This window comes from Acomys minous, assembly GCF_964271855.1.
Source record: "Acomys minous genome assembly, chromosome: 2".
NCBI lineage: Eukaryota > Metazoa > Chordata > Mammalia > Rodentia > Muridae > Acomys > Acomys minous.
In genome coordinates, this window is record NC_140484.1 from 25228470 (window position 1) to 25248812 (window position 20343).

The 20343-nt window shown below is 40.2% G+C and overlaps 1 long non-coding RNA gene across 2 annotated transcripts in view; it reads right to left on the reverse strand.

Annotated features, from left to right (window-relative positions):
• The window catches only part of LOC311583591, a 34915-nt gene extending 21714 nt beyond the window's left edge, over positions 1-13201 (reverse strand). Inside the window, exons 1-3 of one of the 2 annotated variants that reach the window (XR_014774593.1) lie at positions 12807-13201; positions 9740-9897; positions 1490-1606 (exon numbers count right to left, since the gene is read on the reverse strand). This is a non-coding gene — a long non-coding RNA (uncharacterized lncRNA). The remainder of the gene's footprint in view (positions 1-1489; positions 1607-9739; positions 9898-12806) is intronic. The other variant, XR_014774592.1, reaches the window with a different exon arrangement.
• Between the last annotated feature and the right edge of the window lie 7142 nt (positions 13202-20343).

Below are 20343 nucleotides of genomic sequence, written 5' to 3' on the forward strand. Positions count from 1 at the left end.
ACAGAAGCAAAACTGTGTATTTCTAGAAGACCTGACCCTCCAGCTTCTGCACATCACCAGGGACCTAGGGCCTTTCTCCTCATGATTCTCACTCTTAGGAATGGCTTGAGGTGGAGGTAAATGGACACAGAAGTGGCAAGCATGAATCCAGACATGACAACACACAGTGATAGACATGAGTCACCTCGTTTGCCACATCTTCCTGAATGGCAGGCAAACACTCTGTCATTGGGCTAGACCCATGGTCCCTTCTTTCCTTTCATCTTAAGATACAGACTCACTAATTTGTCTAGATTGGCTTTGTAACTCAAACAAGCCTTAAGCTTTCAGCTCTTCTGCCTCAGTTTCTCAAATGGCTAGAATTACTGGACTTTGACAGCAAGTCTATATTGTTGTGAGTTTGTTGTTTGCTTGTTTGTTGTTTGTTTTTGTTTTAATTTCAAAATAAAAGAGAAAAAGGGAATCAGTTTCATTCTTTTTTTTAAAAAAAAAGATTTATTTATTTTATGTATATGAGCACTCTGTCTGCATGTACACCTGCATGCCAGCAGAGGGTACCAGATCTTGTTAAAGATGGTTGTGAGTCACCCTGTGGTTGCTGGGAATTGAACTCAGGACCTCTGGATGAGCAGACAGTGCTCTTAACTAACCACTGAGCCATCTCTCCAGCCCCAGTTTCATTCTTTTACATGCTGAGGTCTGCAGGCATTTGTTGTAGATACATCTTTTCTCCAGTCAATATATATTTGTTGCTTATTTGTCAAAAATTAGATAGCTGTAGTTTTGTGAACTTGTGTGGTGTGTGTGTGTGTGTGCGTGTACACTCTATCAACTCCAGTAATCTGTATGTCTATTTTGATGCCAATACTGTGCAGTTTATATTACTCTAGCCCTGTGGTATAGCTTGAAATCAGGTACGGTGATGCCTCCCACAGTATTCTTATTGCTGGGGATTATTTTGGCTACCTTGGCCTTTTGTGATTTTAAGATCATTTTCTTACATTTTTCAATTGTGAGCCTAGCCTTTAACAGCTGAGCCATCTCTAACCTAGGCTCCCTACACATGTGTAGCAGATGTGCAGCTTGGTCTTCATGTGGGTCCCCTAACAATTGGAGGGGGGCTGTCTCTGACTCTGTTGCTTGCCTTTGGATCCCTTTCCCATGGCTGGGCTGCCTTGCCTGGCCTCATTGGAATAAGAAGCACTTAGTCCTACTGAGATTTGATGTGCCAGGGTAGTAGGGTACCTTTATCTGAGGAGAAGGGGAGGAAAAATGAAGGGAGGGGATGTGAGGGTAGGAGTGGAGGAGAGAAGGGAGGGGTCTGCAATCAGGCTGTAAAGTGATTAAATAAATTAATAAATAAAAAATCAAGAAAAGAGATTATTTTGTATATATGTGAAGAATGTCTCTGAGACTTGAAATTGTTTTGAAATTGTAGATTGCTTTTGCTAGAATGGCCATTTTGGGGAAGGGATTCATGAGGCCCTACCGTAACTTGATGATCTTTGGGCAATCAACAGAGATGGGGAACTATGCTGTCCAGTTGTCTGCCCATTGGTGAGCCCATCAGTCTCCAGTCACGTGGACAACGCAGATCAAGTCTGTGCTATATTAAACAAAAACAAAGCCAATAAATAGGACAAATAGATTCTGGGGCGGGGGGGGGGGGGGCTCTCACAGATAGTCCTCAGGGAGAAAATGGGAAGAGGAATCAAAATACAATGTAGATAAATAAAAAACAAAAACAAAAAACAAAATAAAATTTACTAAGAAAAATAATTCTACAACTTATCTAGAATAGTTCTCTTCATATCTCATGGGCAAAAAACTGGTGGTATCCAATTCCTAAGCCTTCATGTCACCACAGTGCTCACTGTGTCCTATAAGAGTTTGTCTTCCAGTACAATGACAACTTTATCATTCATCACAAAGATCTTACAAAATGTTATTTTATTGCTCCATTCTTTAAGGTTTTAGATGAGTGCCTAGTTTTAGAAAAGATGTAAAGAACTACTTATGGTTAACATATATAGGTATATATGAATACAGAGATATAGGTTAGATATATAAGACTAAAACAATGCCAGTGTGTGTGTGTGTGTGTGTGTGTGTGTGTGTGTGTGTGTGTGTGTGTGTACATACACACACTTGCCCTGGACTCTCTTTGTAGATCAGGCTAGTCTCAAACTCATACAGATATGCCTGCCTCTGCCTCTCCAAGTGCTGATATAACAGGCATGCGCCACTGTGACGACTTAAAACCAATGAGTTATTAATGGATAAATTCAAGTCAAGTAGTGTTTACCTAGAGGTGTTCTCCCCACATTCCATCCCAGTGCTTCAATAGTTATAATCAGTTAGTTAATTAATCTTATCAGAAACTTAATATAATGCTCCACCTGAACTCTAGATCTCTTACTGTTTTAGAGCAGTGGGGGTAAAAAAAGAGAAACATAGGTAGAGAGAGGTGAAAGATTTTTATGAGAGAGAAAGGGCCTGGGAAAATTCAGGGAATTTACAGAAGAACATAACCGAAAGGAAGTAACAAGAGGAATTCATCTTCACATTGCCTAGAAAGACAACAACAACAACAACATTAATAGAATGAAAAGAAAAAGAACAATCTGAATTATGTGCCAGCATTCTTGAAGTATCTCATTGTAATTCAGTCTAATACTGAATTATGTTACATTAGTATTAGAGAGGCAGGGCAGGATGATCATCACAAGCTTGAGGCCAGCTCAGGCTACATTAAAAGCACCTTGGCCAGCCTGCACTAAGTAGTGAGACCCGGTCTCAAAACACACACACAAAGTATATTCTCGTTGATTCTGCTACTATGCTTACAATATAAATATAACTAAAAGGAAAAAGCAGCTTAAGTGTTGGGTAAATCAACAGGTCTAGCCTTGTCATAGACGTTTGCTTCTCACTAGATGTGTGGCCTTGAGTGTGTCAGCTCCTACTTCTAAACTTCAGGGTTTTTTTTTTTTCTGAACAAAACTAATGACCTCAACAGAGATTTAAATTTATTTTGTAAATATTACTGAGCTTCTACACATGAACGTTCCTTGTGAGCAATGGTTGGTGTTCTTGTCTGGGGTATCAGACCCTGAGCATGCCACACAGGCTTGCCTCTATTCGCACCAGACAGTATGAGGGTAATGAATGTTGAAAAGTCTTCCCTTATGTGGAGTCACCATCTGTTTGGCTGATCTGTGACCCATCAAGCCTTGTGGCCCTGGCATGTCTACAGGGCACAGATATTGAGCGTGCTTCTCACCAGGGGGCACCTAAAACCACCATATGGGAAGTCCCAGTGATGATATATTTTAGAGGGCACTAGAGCCCAGTGACAGTCTTGAAGAAAGAAATGAGTTTTTATGTTGTTTACAAAAGAATAGAATGGCCCTGGCTGTGTTATAACTCAATACAGATTGAAGAGTTTGTTGCAGGCTTCCAGTGTCCTGAAACTTGTCTCAAGTAGCCTCTAGAAGTTGGTCACAAAAGTCCATTTACTTCACACTCTTCCTCATGATGGTATTGGAACTTCAGAGGATCCATAATGCTTTCCAATAGATATATATTTTATTTATGCTTATTAATATCATAGCAGCCAATTTCTCCTGGTCTGACAACAGCATTAGACTGAATTACATAGAAACTAAATGAGATGCACAGATAAATATGTGTATGCTCACTTACCACTATTCCTCACTTTAGTTAGAATGACAAAAACAATGACATTGTATCTTCATAACAGCGAGACACTTCCATATTTCCATAGGACTCATAAGTCCAGAAGAATCCTCTGCTCATCGGTAGTTCTTCTGGCATGTGTTGATTTGTAGAACCAACTCATCATAGCCTGCTTACTCTAAGTTAGGCAGCTCAGATTTGGGAGGGAAGACAGTTGGAGACCTTGCTTTTCTGACCATGTTCACAGCTTATGGACTCATGTAAGAGAGAGAAAATGCTTCTGCCCAGGGGATCTTGCAAATGTTTTTATTGTTGGCTGGATCAATGGTTCATTGGGTAAGAGCACTTCCTCATCTTGTAGAGACCTACTTCAGTTCCAACCATCAGCATGGTAGTCCTCAACCATCTGTAACTCCACTTTCAAAGAATCCTATGCCCTCTTCTGGACTTCCCCAAGCACCAGGCACACATGTGGTACACATACATACAAAACACTCATACAGATAAAACAAAAAATAAATATTTTTAAAACCTTTTCTTGTATGTTTATTGAAGAGTCTCACATCCTTGGAATACACACAACAAACTAAATTTCTGGAACTGATTTCCTGTTTGTGTTATGTTAAATTCCCATTTCCTAACTAGTAATAGCATTTCAGGAAGATTCTGGAAGTTCCTTTTAATTTCACAGTCCCATTTAAAATTCTCCCTTTGTGCCCTTTGAAGGTTAGTAGCTCAGAATGTCTGGCCTTTTGTGCACATTTTCCTCTTCTGGATTCTACATTCTCTAGCAATTAGGCAAAGCAGCAGGGTGGTTATATGACAAATTGCTCTACACACAATTGTTTAAAACAATATTTACTATTCTCTTTCCCAGTTCTCGAGAATCCAGAACCAGTTTGCCTGAGCGTTCTTGGCTCAGCACCATGTGTGTGACTGTAGTGAAGACACTGGCTGTTATTCAGGGTCTACTTTTTCCATGACTCACTCACCTGTAACTCAATTTTCTTAACCAGTACATTTTATTACAACTTAATAACCGAGCATACAATACTTGTAACCTGACTAACTAAACCAATAGGAAAAGAGGATTAAGGAACACAATAACAAAACCATAAGGATATCAGTTCCAAGGAGCAATTCTCCTGGCATAATCAGCAGGATTTCTTCTGCTGGAACCTGGAGTAACCAGAACCCAGAGCCTCAGCAGGAGCTAGAGCCCCAAAAGCCTTCCCTCGAGTGGTTCTCTCTAGGAGCATCTCGAAGTGCAGCGATGAACAGCCAAAACTATCCAAACGCTCCAAAAAGCCTCACCTCCAGTTCTGGGCTCATTTATATAACTCCTCCCAGAGTCTGTTCACGGGATCTTTTCAGCTGGCAACAATCAAGCTCTCACATGAGGTGGCTGGTCTTCTAGTGGATTAACCTCACCTGTTCTCTCACAAGACTGTTCCGATCCCACACTTGGGATCCAAAAGAACAGGTTTGTCTCCCCTTGACTCACTGACTGTCATGTTAGTGCTAATAACTGGCAGGAAGCTCAGTTCTCTTTACATGAGACATTCCATAGGATTACTTGAGTGTCCCTGTAGTAGAATTATAACTATGGCCCGCACTCTCCCTTTCTTCTTTATTAACCATCTCCTGTACCTTCCCTACTCCTTGACTGATCTCTCTTTAGGGCCACAGTGCACTTTACAACTTAGTCTCAGAGGCCTTGCATTAGTTTCTCCACAGTACTCTGATGTGGAGTATTCACTGTGGGAAGAAACGACACAAGAATGGAATCACTAGGCAGCAGGCATTTTGTGGGTTGTCCTGGAAACTATCTACCATAGTTGCATGAAGGCAAGCAGTTCACCTGTCTAAGGAGGGTTCCACAATTGATGTTTCCACCTAGGCCAGCCCCGTCAGACCATCAGTGTCTTCTGCATGGTATGCTCCTATGCTAAATGCCTACCATTCATAACAAATGTTCCCGATAAACCAACTTAGAAAAGGAGATTTTATCTTGGCAGAGAGTTCTGAAGATTTCAGTTCATGACCAATTGGCTCTGCTGCATTTGGGCCTTCGACAAAACAAAGCTTACCAACAGAGAACTCAGAAGAGCAAAGACACCTGCCTTGAGGAAGGGGAGGGAAGAAAGGACAGCAGGCTAGGTTTTCAAGAATGCACTTCAAATTCCTTGAAGATGTCCCACCACTGACCTCTTAGAGGGTTCACAATCTCTCAACGACGCCACGACCTCCCAACATCACCACTCTGGGAAGAAGCAAGAGCCTTTGGGAGACATTTTAAGTCCAAGTATAACAATATTCTAATGATGAATACCATTTGAAGCCTCCATACCCAGAATCTCCTAACATCAAAGATTTAATTCTGGTACATCTTCTCATTCACTCATCTAGAGACAAATATTATAACTGTCCCAACTATCTGCCATCATCTGCCAATAGTCAAAGCCTTTTGCTGTTAATATGCATACATTCAGAAGGCACCCTTGCTGGATGGAGATAGAAAACTTGTTAAGTCTGCCTTCTGTTATAGCCACTCAACCTTAAAAATCATGGCCTTGTTGACATGTCACATGTCAATATCTGTGTTCTCTGCTGTTACGCTACTTATCAGAGCCACTTTAGGAACACAGTTCTTCTCCCCAACACCTTAACAAATATAAGCACAGAGACATAAAATCATGGTCTCAGGGCTGGAGACAAAGATCATCAGTTAAGAACACTGACTACTTTCCTCAGGACCAAGGTTTGATTCCCAGAACCCATCTGCAATTATATTTCCAGGGTATATGATACCCTCTTCTGACCTCCTCAGGCACCAAATGTGCATGTGACACACAGACATACTTGTTGATAAAATACTCATGCATATAAAATTTAAAAAACACTTTTTAAAGAACATGTTGTCAAAATAGGAAGCAAAGTTATTCCAATCTTTATTACTTGAACTCACATACTGCTTTCACATTGAGTCTCTTCCCAAGGTGACCAAAGAATCCCAAGGGACTATGATAATAACTCTTTCCATCTCACCTTATGAGATCAGGAAGTAAATAGCGATAGGCAGTAATGAAACAGGTTTAACTATATGTTCATTTGTTGTTTGTTTGTTTGTTTGTTTGTTTGAGATGGGGACTCGCCATAAAGCTTAGGTGGCCCTTGAACTCACAGCTAACCTCATGCCTCAGCATCTTTAATTCTGCAATTGCAGGTGTGTTCTACCACATCCTCACTTGGCTTCATTGCCTCTTAATGACTAGACAAACCCTACAAGGATGTCTCTGACCCCAACTTTGATGCTCATTTTCAGCCTCTGGTGTATGGCTTTCAGGTTTGCCTGACCATAATTCAATGACTATTGGAGAATTCCAACTGAGTTAAGCACAAATAATATTCGGCTAGCATGTAAAGTGGGATTTACTTTGTACCTAATCATTTCTTTCTTCTTCTATGGCATCTTAGAATGTTTTTCTGATACTTAGACAAAGAATTCTTCTTCATCAAGAGATTTCTGAGGTAACTGAAAGAAACCAAGGATAGAAAAGAGGCTGCATCTCAGATATCAAACTGTACAACCCTCACTAGCTAGCTGGGAAATTGTGCTGATGACTGCATGACTAACAGCAAGCTCAGTGTAAGATGAGACGTGATCAGTTAGCAAGTAGGATTATGTCAGAGTCTTGGGGAAAAGAGCATAATATAAATCTATATATTTGATAGCTTGAATTTATACACTTCCAGTTTCCCAATAAGGAATTCTTTATTCGATTTACCTTTTCTTTCTGTAAGAATAGTTTTCTAAAATGCAAGAGCCAATCTCTGGGCAGACTATTTGTTCTCAATCAGTGCTGCAGATTTGCCCACTAACTCTGCCAGTGGTCACAGGTTTTTAGGCTCAACCTTTTACACATATTTCTTTTAGATTTATTTCAGACAGCAGTACACATTCTGCACATCATTATCCTGAATGCTGGGACCAAACTTAAATTTAATCAAGCCACAAGTTTCTAAAATGATGTACCAATTATCTTGCTCAAGATTGTCAATTATGAAGCCTATGAATAATTCCTCCTTAACCAAAGCTTTATTTCACCTTGACATCAGTCTTCGGTTTGCTTCAACTTATCTTTAATTCCTCTTAAGGGGCAAGTTACCATTAGATTTGAACCCCAGGCAAATCTCATAAGATTTTGCCTTAAAAGAAAGGACATGTAAATTTCACTATGGTTAGCTTTAAACAATTTATAAAAAGAAGCTGGAGGCCAACATAGTGGTCTCAAGCTTCTAAGATGCTCCAAACTTAAGGAAACTATTATTAATGATAATTCTTTCTCCATCATGGATAGGGTGATCATTTGTCCACAATATAAAGAAACATAACAGTTTTTTCTTTCTCTTCTCCACCTTTTATAATCTTTTCCATTGCTAGAAGGAAGGTTCATTTTATAAGAGAGAGTGCAGCGTGGAATACTGAAATAACAAGAAAATATAACGTCAGTTTCTTAGGTAGGGTTTCTATTGCTGTGATGAAACACCACAACCAAAGCAACTTGGGGAGGAAAGGATTCATTTCACTTACATTTCCACATTAGTGGTCATCACTGAAGGAAGTCAGGATAGGAACTCAAGCAGGGCAGGAACCTAGAGGCAGGAGTTGATGCAGAGGCCATGGTTGGGTGCTGCTTACTGGCTTCCTCCTCATAGCTGCTCAGCCTACTTTCTTATAGAACCCAGGATCTCCAGCCCAAGGGTGGCCCCACCCACAATAGGCTTGGCCCTACCCCATCAATCACTAATTAAGAAAATTCCCTACAGGTTTGCCTTTAGCTCAATCTTATTGAGGCATTTTTCTCAGTTGAGGCTCTCTCTCCTCTCCAACGACTCTAGCTTGTGTTGCTGACATAAAACTATCTAACTATCTAACACAGTAGGGTTTACACAAAAATAGCTTTGAAGCAGTGAGATTTGTTTGTCTTGTGGCTGGTACTCTCAGAGGATGCAGTTACTGGCTACTTCAGTGGCATAATCTTATTCTTCCTATTTAGAGCCAAAAATTGCCATGACCTTGAAAAGCATGAAGTTGCCTACAAGCTGAAGCCTGGATACCAGAGTTGACATGAGGGTGTGTAAATGTGCAAAAGAGTACGGGAAGCATAGAAAAAGACAGAGAAAGTTAAGTACAGCAAGAGAAGCAAACCTTTGGCGTGCAACAGTTGCAGATTTTTGGGAATTTGTGCCAATGTCAGAAGAAAATAAACATATATTTGAATGTGCATACATACACATACACACATACATACACACTTTTTCCTAGCACTGTTTGAATTCACACCATATTGTCAATAGTTGAAAATGCTGTTGTTTTCTTTTAGTTAAACACCTATGCCTGGCTGCCCTTCTTGATATCACGTGTCCAACTGAGGAATTATAGAAGAAACTAACATGCTCATGTTGCCTAAGGCTTGAAGCTGACTTTGAAGATACATGTCGAATGAGTTTTACTCCACTTTTCCTTAAAAGAGCCTAGAAACATCACCTTCTACCTACACATTCACACATATGCAAGATCACAACAAGCCTTAAATTCTTCCTCCAACCCTCAGTATACCTCTGCTCTGTTTTCTTCTGCTGGACTTAGTCTTTCAAATATTCTCCTGCTTGGCTTGAGCCCAGTGTTAATCCTTTTGCTTCCAATCAAATCAGGCTTCTTCGGCACTGGAGCCTTTAGATCCAGTGCCTGGGAAATCTCTTGGAAGTCAGCCATTACCTCTCTTGACTCAATTGCCCTTTCCTCTGGCCTGGGTCGGCCCCATGCTTAGATAGGATTCTTAGTGTGCCCAAAGGGAGGGGACTCTTCCTGATAAGTATGAACACTTTCCCAACATATTGTATATTTCTTTTTGGCTACACCAATATTGAACCAATGTTTTTTACTTCAAAAAAAAATTGAGTTGACTACTTATTATCCCTCTCTCCACCAGATGCACAGAGCACGAGTGCTGCCTGAGTAGACTGTGAGACTGACCTTTTCTCTACATCGTTGTCTTTTGAGGATCCTTGTTGTGAAGAGCCACACACTGTCAGAGACTATGTCGATACAGCCATAAATGAGCCCATCACTTGCAGCTAAGCCTTTTGTCTTTTTCAAATTAGATTATTTTCTCCTGTAAAGTTTGCTGCCGCCTTTGAAAATAAGGAGACAAGATGTAGCTGAGAAGTAACTTGGCTTTTAAGAAATAAACTCTAAAACAAAGAAGGGAAAATTTCAAAGCTACCTTCTTCCCAGATTAGCTCCTGATGCCTTCTGTAGAACAAGGTTTAATCTTGGTAATCAGGGAGAACTTGGAATGGTTTGTAGATTGGTTGGTTGGTTGGTCGGTCGGTCGGTCGGTCAGTTTGTGTTTAGGTGATATAAAAAAAACTATAATGACATGAAGAGATAATGAGAGCGATGGAAAGACATCTTTAAGCCTACTCTGATGCTGTGTCACTTGGGAGGCATCAGCTGCTCACAATGCCAGTAAGTACATAAACTGGAACTAACAACCCATCAACATTTCCTTAGACTGTTTCCTGAAGGGGAAAACCCAAGTCTTGACCTCATATCACCTGTAATTTCTTGAGCAAAGACAAACAACATGAAATAAATATAAAAGTATAAAATTGTACAGACACTGGACTCCTCAAGAAAAATTCAACCTTCTGAAGTGACTAGGGTTGATAGTCCTAGTGAACTGACAGCATCTGTTATAAAGATCCTTATGTGTAGAATACAGAATCATCCCCATGTGCCCTGCACTCTATCTCCTGTTCCTACTTCCAATAATGTCTCCTTTCTTTCTCTGAAATTTTTCAGTGTCTTTCTTTGTAACACAACTAACAAGTCCTTGCAATAGAAACCGCTGTCACTGTGTTTCTAGACATCTTCAAACTTTAAAAAAAATCATTTAGCACTTGTGATTTTATGAATTGCTCTAACAGCTATCTGAAGAACTTATCTATGGCCCCATTTCATATATGAGGAAACTAAAGGGCCAATGTTGTGGTGGTTTTTCTTCCTGGCTGCAAGCTCATGGCATAATGACTCATGAGACTCAAACACACACACACACACACACACACACACACACACACACACACACACACACACACACCTAGGTCATATAGCTAGGCTTTTCTCTGACTAGCTCATAACTTAAAATAACTCATTTATTCTCATCTACATTCTGCGATGTGGCTGCTTACCTATGTTCAGATATCATGTGTCTGTCCTCCTCACATCTTACCAGATAAATCTCTCACACCTATCTCTAACCCAGAATTCTTTCTGCCTGCTGACAAGTGATGCCTCCATACAGACACCAGAGATGCCTTTTACAGAACACAGGCTTTGTTTACTGCTTTCAAAACTGGCTATGCAATCCAGGGACCTAGGAAGATTTTTAGGAACTTAAAGTTAAAAATTCCTGGTTCCTTATCCTAAAAAAAATACTGTAGCTCTTTTTGTTTTACATTTTTCAGTCTTTGGGGGGAAACTAGCTTATTCAAGGGAATACATGCTTGGTCTGACAAGACAAGAATCAGATCTGTCTTGAGTCTCCAACACCACTAGATCTAGGGCTACATCCTTGTTCACAAAGGATGCTCACCTCTGTCTCCTAATGTACCACCCAGAGGAAGCCACATTCATACACTCACATGATATGCTACATGAGAGTCGGACCAGTGTATGAGTTTGGTCAAATCCAGAATTAGAGGAGAAGTCACAGTTTCTCTGAGAGGAACAAGAAATAATCATACCACATTATCACTGTTTTCTTTTAAAAACAGAAAAAGGAGAGAATCCCACAGCTTACCAAGAAATAGACATGTAAACTACCTCAGATTGCTGGAGAGTGAGCATTTTACTGTAGTTTTCTTGATGACGTAACTCAATGAATTGACAAGGAGACAATCAGACTTGGGAGTGACCATATATTCTCATGCCCTCACCAAGGACACAAGAATATGTAAGAAATTGCACCTGGTAGCTCAGACTTCCCTCCTTTGCCTAATTCTGCCACCCAGAGGAAACTCTGTTTTCTAATTGACATTTTAAAAAAAATACTGTGGCCCAATACATGCCAGAGAGAGTGCTTTCAAGCTTGAACAATGATGAATCATCTAGAGATCTTGTTGAAATACAGATCATGACTCAGTAGGGCTCAGACTTGCTCCTACACTCAGGTGCCAGTCACTGAATTCAGCCACCATGTTGTTTGAGACAGGAAATGACTGCTCCTACAGAAAAGGGATGGGGTAACTAAGTAGCACAGGACTCAGCCAGCCACCAATCAGAGCAGAAACTGAATCAGCTCCTGGGGACAGGAACTGAAAAAAAAAATGTATCCTTTTAACGTGCGTTTGCTTAAAATGTGCAGTCAATTGAACGTATATCTTTGTTAGAGTCCACTAAAAAGGAAATTATTTTCCTAGAGCTATTAACTGGGAAAGATAAGCAACTCAAACAACCAATTGTTAATCTGTTTTTGCTAGACCTGCAGCATGAGCAACAACAGCACACAGTCAAAGGAAGAAGTATATGCAAAACTTGGAAATAAGGTACCGCGTATCATTATATTATTGGGAAATGAATGTGGTCAGGGAGTTAAACTCTCACTGAACTGAAACAGAGAGCTAAGCAGAGTCACCTTAAGAAAACAGAAATTCCCCAAAGCCCACAGCACCTGGCTCCAGTCTAATTAGAGGAACTGTTACTGTTACATCTAAGGGGGAAAAAAAAGTATTCCTTACAAAGTTGGCCAGCATGGAAGCTTACAAAAGGCTAATCTGTACAGCATCTTCGTTTTGAGTCTGTGTACATAAAAGAGAGCCCCAGTTCAAGAGCTTAGGGGAGCAGAAGTAAATACCCTCATCATGATGAAAGTCGGCACTACAAGGCAGGGCTGGTAGACAACAGCTTGCGCTCTGAGTCTTGTTGAGGGAATACGATTTTACTAAACCAAGGTCCCATGGTTTATTTCTACAGACTCACTGACGGCAGCCTTGCACTACAGCTTGAAGAAGGGCTATAATGGCTCTAAAATATTTACCGTCTAGCTCTTTAGAGAAGAACTTTATAAAACTTTCAGCCACATAATTGGTTCCCCTCACCTCGATTCCACGAACCTTAAGCCAACTTCTTGTTTCTAGTTCTGTTTGATGGGTCTGGCAGCAACAACAGAAAGTGTCTCCCTAAGCCCTTGCTTATTTTTAACTTATTTCTAGCCTGGATTTGGGCGTTATTTTTTTTCCCCCCGTAGTGTCTGGGGGCTTGCCCTGTCTGAATCATTTCCATGAGTAATAGTTCCCTTCTCAATATGCTTTTGTAAAAGAAAATAGAAAGCACTTCTCTCAGCTTAGAAGGCAAACAGCTAGGCGTGCATGTTGTGGTAGGCTTCTTACTCATTCCAGAAAAGATCTCTGGAAGTTAAAGGCTAGCAGCAGGCCAGGGCCCAAAGCTGCAACTCAGAGGGTTCTGTTTATCTCCGTTGTCATAGGAGCAAGACCCTGCTCTATTGCTTTGCTCCCACACAGGGAGCCAGACAGTCTCTGCAGCCTCCTCCGATGATGTTTCATTTCTGGCTCGTGTTGGGTACCTGCTTTATTTGTAAACTTGACTTCATCCTTTATCTCTTTCTATATTTTTATTTGAATTTCACATCGTGCTGTGTTGAGAACAGATAGGAGCCTAGTATGAGTAGGCTACGCTGTGTTAATTGCGGAGCCCTTTCAATGATTTCCAGTAGGGTGTATTTATTTCTTCTAGTTTACCACATACTTTATTCCCATGAAACCAATGTTTATTGAACATGTACTACAGTATGGATGCTATGGTCTTGTTTAGTAATCTGCAAATAGGGCGGAAATACCTTTGTTGCCTTGTAGAGTTCAAGGCGAACTGCACTATTTGACAATTCGTCCCAAAGACCTGAAAATGATTGACTAACTGACAGTTCCCCAGTGAAGGACCATTGCCATCATGAAAAATAATTAGCATTTCCCCTTCAGTGAAATCTTGTGATACCACTTTGCACATTAAGCTACTCAACCCCTCCAAATTTACTTAACATCCAGGTTACTCTGTTCTAATAGGTCCCCCACAACGTCTTTGATAACACGGTCTCAGATGACTACATTGATAACCAACAAGACAAAGTAAGACTTAGTTTTCGCATCTAGCACACTATCATAGAGGAGTTTGTTTATATTTGTATTTTGCTGCTTATTTATTACATTCTACAGATGTAACAGCAGTCTCCTTCCCCAGGGCAGCCTTTTTTGAGCAGCATGGGGGAATGGACCAGGCTCCCTGCTGGTGCACCAGATTCTGAGTTTATCTCTGTCACATTGAGAACTACCCAATTGTCTTCAGCTTCCATTTTAGGCAGCCCCACAGCCTTCCCACTGGGTCACCGTGGAGTTTGGCCTGCTTCACCTTCAGTAGAGACTGAAAATATATAAGTGACATCGTTTTCAGTGCTTTGCATGCTTTGAGCAGCTAATATGGCCATGTAGTTAAGAGTGGCACCGAAGCACTCGGCAATAACTTTCCCAGCGAGAGAGGAAGGGGAAGAGCAAAAGGAGAGGGAAGCCTAATGGAAATATTCCTGAATCGAATAGCAGCTGCTCCGGTATTTTTCAATTCAAAATAACGCAAACCTCTTAGCCATTAAATCGCAGCAAAAGACATAGTGCTTGAAATTACCTGTCTTCACAGATTTTTACTAGTAGAAATAAAAGCCCTGGAGGTGTATTTTCAACTAACCTTAATGCCACCTAGTGGTCACTGAGGAAATTTAGTCTCAGAAAATCGTCAGCAACTTTGGAAATCAAGAAATTATTAATAATGACAGTAACTTCTAAAACAATTGAGTGTCTACAAGTGTTCCTTGACTCAGAGCTCAAGACTAATTTCTTTTCTTAATGGTGACCTCACCAGGGTGCTCTATCCCAGCACACAAGGACTTCACAGGTTAGATACCATGCAGAATTCATAGGTCTATATAGCTAAGATTCAAGCACTAGTATTCCAGGCTACGCACTCACATCCTGCAAATAAGTCTCAGCTCAGACTAAAAGAACGTGGTTGGTGGACTGAAGCAAATTCACTCCCAAATATTAGTGTTTGAAGGAAACTACAACCCTCACTTTTCTACATCATAAATAACCCACAACACGTTCCAAATCTCTCTCAAGCTGATTTTTCCATTGTGAAGGGACTTTCTAAAAATTACATCTGGGGTCCCTGAAACAGAATGGGTTCACTTGTTCATACAACAAGTAGTTGCTGGAAGATGGCCCAATCACTAAGATGTTTGGCGCAAATCATGAGCACCTGAGTTCTGATGCCCAGCACACATGTAGAAAGATGGCTGCTGAGGCACTTGTCTGAAGTCCCAGCACTGAGGAGGTGGAGATTGGAGGATCCCAGGAGCTTTCCGAGCCTGCCAGACTAACCAAATCATCACGCTTCAGACTCAATGAAAAGACCCTATCTCAAGAAATAAGTAGAAGGGGATAGACAGATGGGTGAGACCTCAAAAGTGAGCTACTGCTCTTTTAGAAGCCTGGGTTTGGACTCCCAGCACCAACACACTGCAACTGAGCAACCACTAAACAGCCCAGCAGGACCCAAGGTCTCTGGCCTCCGTACTACCTGCACTCGAATGCACATGTGTGCATGTGTGTGTGTGTGTGCGTGCGTGCACAACAGAGGCACACATACACACAAACACACACACACTCACATAATTTAAAATAAAAACAACTATTTTTAAAAGTCAGAAGGAAAATACTCAAGAAAGACATACAACATCAACCGTGGCTTATCCAAAGATATACACAAGGAAGCTCACCTCTGTGTGTGTGCGCACCCCTGCACGCACACACACACACACACACACACACACACACACACACACGTTGCTGAACTGTAATATACTGTGCTCTGTGCTAGGCGCTGGGAATGCAGCACCTGTCCTTTCCTGTGCCGAGCTTAAAATACAACAGGGAGGCACACACACAAAAGTTAAACTGTGTGTATTATTATACGCTCACCCGGTGAAAAGAGCTAGTAAGAGAAATACAGTGTTTTACAACAACAAAAGCAACATTTGTTTTGAGATCTGCATGTGGAGGGATGAACTTGGGGAGACGTCCCTTAGGAAGGATTGTGTTGAGGGAGGGGACGATCAAACAGAGCACAGCCAGGCACAGGAAAACCTGAACAGCGGCAGAAAAAGGGCAGGGCGTTCTGCTCTCAGACTCTTTTCTGTTCTATCAGTGGAATTTAGTTTAAAGGCCACATTCAACCTTTTTTTAAAAAAATAAAATAAAAAATAAAAATGCTTTGAACAAACCACTTTTACTTAAAATACTAAAACTGCATGATATTTGAATTGTTTTGAAGAACCAGGCCTAATAATGACTGCTAATTGAAGTTTTCTTTGGTGCTTATGAATAATTCAAATGTGCCTTAAATAGTCTTTTTGGTGTGTGTTAAGATACAAAAAAATATAATATTGTGTCAAATAAGACACAAAAGGAACAGAAAAACAGAAATGCTTCCTTCCTCACCTGTTCCCCTCCAATTAGCCACCCTTGTCCTCCTTCATAGTGGTGCCTCTACTTTGATATCATTTAAACATACAAAATTTTACGTACTTATATTAAAATGGAAGCATAAATGACAGAAAACATGTTTGTCTTTTTGAAACTATCTTAACTCACTTTTAATATAATAATTTCTATTTGCATCCATTTTTCTAAAAATACCTTCACTCTTCTTAACGTCAGAAACAAGCACTGTCATTGTGTGTCTACGGCACGCTTTCTTTATTCCTCTGTGGGACATCGAGGCTGCTACTACAGCTTAGCTAAACTGTGAACGGAGCTGCAGTAAGCTTGATGTGCAGGCATCCTATGATATGTTGACTTGGAGTCTTTGGGTAAATATCCAGGAGAGCCCAGCTGGGTCAGAGACCATGTCTGTCCTAGTTTTTTGACGGAGCAGCCATCCTGATTACCATGGCGACAGGACTAGTTTACATTGCCACCAACAGTGGTTAAGGGTTTCCCTTTCCTCCCCAGTTCTTGGCAGTATTTGCTGTTAGTTTTCCTATTGAGTGGGATGAAATCCCAAGGTACCATCAACTTGAGCTGTCTCTGATTGTTAGTTGGGTTGAACATTTTTTTTTATCTCTACTTCTCATTTGCACTTCCTGAGAGCTGTCTATATACTTCATCCACCTGTTTATTGATTAGGTTGTTTGATTTCTTATTGCTTTATTCTGTAAGTTCTTTGTATATTGTAAACATGAGTTCTCTGTCAGATTTACAGCCAGTAAAGATTTTTTCTTATTTCATAGGCTGTCTCTCACTTCGATGTCTTCTGTGGGGAAGCTTTTTAATCCCATGAAGTCCTATTTCTTAGTTGTCGCTATCCTTTACTGAGCAATTACGATCCTATTCGGAAAGCCCTTGCCTAGGCCAATATCCACATCTTGATGTGTTTTCCTTCAACCTTCAAGAGGACATTTACACTTAAATATAAGTTTCTGGTCTTATGTTATGAAATTTGGTCCAGTTCTACTTTTGTATATAGCAAAAGATAGAGGTCGAGTTTTGTTTGTTTTATTTTATTTTAATATGGCTATCCCATTCTGCCAATATAGTTTGCTCAATAGGGTTTTTTATCCTCCAGTGTCTATTTTTGGCATCTTCATCAAATATCAGGTTAATATAGCTTTGTGGGGTTACATAGCTCCTTTCTCTTATTTATGCAATGGTTTGTGAAACTTTGGTATTGGTTCTTTAAAGACGTGGTAGATGTTAGCAGTGAATCCACCTGAATAGCCATTTTTTAGGCTGGAAATTTCTTATTTCACTACTGTCTCAATTTTGTTGCTTTTAATAGATTTGTTCACAATGCTCATCTTACCATGGTGTGAGTTTTGGTAGGTCATAAGCACTTAGAAATTCATACATTTTTTTAGATTTTCCCACTTTCAGTAGAACATTAGACTTTCAGGTACAGCCTCATGATTTCCTGAATTTTACTTGTATCTATTGTAATGTCTGTCTTTTCACTACTAATTTTCATTTGGTTCGTCTTTTTTTCCTTTTGCTTAATTTGGCTAAGGGTTTATCAATTTTGGTTATCCATTCAAATGACAGACTTTTTATTTCATTGAGAGAAAAGTAATTTTAAAACACTAACATTTATACCCAAATCTCAGGAATCAGAAATAAACAACATGAATAATTTGGAAAACTTTCCTGTAATCATCTTTCAATGCATATTTTACCAATATTATGATATATTTTTATTAATACCATTTTAATTGCAAATAATACATAATCCCTGTTGACTTAGATCATTCTCCAATTCTTGAACACTTGAATTGTTTCTAATGGCTAAATGCATAACAAACAACACATGAATATGAAATGGTGCATCAAAATAATATGGAAAATAAAACTTATTTTGAGGCTGGGTGGAATATATTCTTGGCTGACCTTGAATACACTATGTAGCCAAGGATGACCACAAGACCAGTTCATGGGGCCCTGGGGTGCAAAGCCAAAGCTTTATGTATGCAAGCCCTGTTCTAACTAAGCCACATCCCAAGCACCATAAAACTTAAAGCACAGTTTATCCACCAGAATGGAGCTCAGTAAACAGTAGGATTCACTGCCAAGTGATTAAGTCACTAAGACATGTTATTTGAATGTCTGAATAGAATTTAGGAAATAAACCAAGCAAGTTATAAAAGTAAAATCTGTGCTCAAGAAAGCTGGCTTCTGTACCCTCCTGCTCTTTCTTGAACTATTTCTGCCATAATCTTAAAAAATCAGCAGTAAAAGTTAATGTGTATTTTTGTCGTGCTGGAGAATCTCAGCAAGGCATCTTCAAATCCCATTTGTGAAATGATGTGTCACATTAGCACATTTTATTGGCTTAATCTTGTGATGCCTAATTGAATAATTTGATATTTGTGACACTAGCTTGACTCAGTTCACACACACATGCAGAGACAGAGAGAAGAGAGAGAGAGAGAGAGAGAGAGAGAGAGAGAGAGAGAGAGAGAGAGAGAGAGAGAAGTAGGTTAAAAGCTTTTATATCTCTGCATTTCTTTATTTTCGGCATACCTTGGAGCTTTTCCAGTTGGTATTTATTGCCATGCCATTTATAAGTATTTCCCAACTCCTTTACATGGGATGCTTGCTTGATGTAAATAAGAGCAGCAATTTTGTTCTAGTAAGGTACTCTTTGATGTTAGGGTATAAAACCAGTCCATATACTAGCACTTCCAAAATTTCCATAGGCATTGACAAGGGACAGAAACTGTATCCATTCTGTAATGGTGGACAGGTGATGTCCTGAGTACGGATGCTGGTCTCTCAAAACTTTGACAGCTCATTTGCTCTTGGGCCAACAATGCAAATGGTGATTATGTAGACTGGCCCAGAGTGACCATGAATGTGTGGCATTTTACACCAACTCTGGGGGACACGTTGAATGGGTTCAAGACTGTTCTTTCAACGTCATATTCACTAGGTTTGAATCTTGTCCCATTCGTGCTCTATAAGCACCCTAGGGAAAGTAAGGTACGGTCGCTCTCTCTAAGCATTTTTCCTCTTAAAGGGAGGGATAATAGTATACAGATGATATTAAGGAGGAAGAGGCAGTAGTGGGGAAGGGGGTTTAAGTGGAGAGTGGGATGGGATAGTAGGAGAGTGGAGGAGGTTAGAGAAAAAACAACTAACTCTAGGGTGTTTGAAAAGCCTACCATTATACAAGCTATATATATTTAACTCTAATTGAAGTTCTCCTGCACTGATGAAAATTCTGCTACCAGAATCCATAATTTCCAAACAAAAAGCTCCATGCCAGGTGTGATACACATCTTCTCAAGGTACTGGTCAGAGAAAACCCCCCAAAACAATACAGGCTATTGCCACTTCTCTTGGTTGCCCAGCAGAACTTGACTGTAAGATCCTATGTCTGAAGACATAACATACTTTGGTCACAGGACATGGAGAAATCAAATTGATACTGGCTAGGGAGCTTCTTCTATGCTGTTTAGCTTTCCTAGTAAAATATCGTGCTATGTAAGTTGCTGGCAGGGGAAGTCATCAACAATATTACACACCTGTGAACTATAATAATGTTTGGTGTGCTAAGGTAGGTCCATGGGTGCAGTACCAACCAATGTCTGATTGAATTTAAGATCTGGTCTATAAGAGAAAATGCATGTCTGATGTTGCAAATCTGACTACGACCCATTGTTAACGGATTCACAGACTCCAGGACTGAACTTATTACTATTATTCTGCCAAATGACCACATTATCAAACTGCAGAAACTCATAACTGATCTAGTGGAAAAGAATAAGTATCATTGGAGTTCTCAGCCACAAATGGGACTTCTATATTACCCCACACGTGCACACCTCGAGACTTGGCCATTGTGGAAGAAGGGCCATAAAGATTTGTGAAAGCCATAGGTTATCGAGGTTTGAAACAAAACAGTGTCTTTTGGATATGGCAGAAGTGCTGCTTCATGAACTTACAGCGGCTGTGGTT